The following is a 1,195-nucleotide window of genomic DNA, read 5'->3' on the forward strand; positions in this document are numbered from 1 at the left end:
CCCCCCCCCCCTCTGGCTATGCCCCTGCCTGGTACCTACTGCATAACTTGAAAAGAAGAAAATCTCATTGCTACTTACCATAAACAATTTAAATGCATTGACAACATTACAAAATATATGGTTGAATATTCTACATCCACTTTACCAAATATATGAATTTGTTTTTCATATCTTTTCATTTATTGTATGCATTAGCTGTGAGTGTTTCAAGGTTAATTTCTATTTTCTGTATTCAACATGCGTGGCGTTTAGAGGATGGAGATAGGGACCGTGGCTCCCTAGACATCACCAACTACTTATAAAGAATTTTTCTCAGAAATCTGTATAGAAGTTCAGAATGTTTATAAATTATAGTCATGGCCTACAAATTGTTATATTGTCAATTGACTATTGAGTATTGGATACATGTACAATACTCTGCGTATAGGTTTAAGTGGGGAAATAGTTAAGGAAGTAGAATTTTTGAACCAAAAGGATATTGGACCCCCTCTCCTAAAAGAAAAATTAAACCCGCTACTGATTTTCAACATATAAGAGCTTAGAATAAATGCCGAGGATACAACTGAGACAATATTGCTGTTCATACTTACAGAAAAGTTATAAACTTATAACTAATACATTTCCAACACCTAATCATTTTCTGTGTTTCTTGATTGAATCTAATACTAATTCCACTAATAGTTTTGTCTGATATTAAAAGGTTTATGCGGAAACCTTAATTTGCTATTTTTTTAAAGACATAAAGTACATATTGTGAATTCAAACCGTTCATTTTAGTGGACACTTTGATATTTTTTGGTTGAGAAATGTCAATCACAATAATATCTTATCATTTTTAAAGTTGAAATATTTAAACAGATATTAATAAAAATCTGTGAACATCGTTTTAGAATTTCTCATTGAAACTAGTACCTAACATTCTTAATGTGACTTATCTAGGGACAAGATCTTTATACTGGGTGATTCTTTTTGTTCACAAACAACACTCATTATTTCAAAAAGTGTAAATTTTTTTGTAAATATTTTTTAACATACTTTCAATTCGTTTATAAAACAACGTTTTTCTTAAAAAATTATATTTTTAAATATTTTTTATCCTTATAATTTTTTAAGTTTTTTACTTTTTTGAATGACAACATACGGTTTTAATTGTATATTCCAAAGCAGAATATTTTTCTTAGTAGTTTGAGGAAGA

General features: G+C 29.1%; 1 protein-coding gene across 3 annotated transcripts in view; it reads left to right on the forward strand.

The window, feature by feature from the left end:
* The window catches only part of LOC100572111 (cytokine receptor-like), a 19,391-nt gene that overhangs the window by 5,970 nt on the left and 12,226 nt on the right, over positions 1-1,195 (forward strand). The window lies entirely within an intron of this gene.

The sequence above is a fragment of the Acyrthosiphon pisum genome, chromosome X (assembly GCF_005508785.2).
Source record: "Acyrthosiphon pisum isolate AL4f chromosome X, pea_aphid_22Mar2018_4r6ur, whole genome shotgun sequence".
NCBI classification, from domain to species: Eukaryota; Metazoa; Arthropoda; class Insecta; order Hemiptera; family Aphididae; genus Acyrthosiphon; species Acyrthosiphon pisum.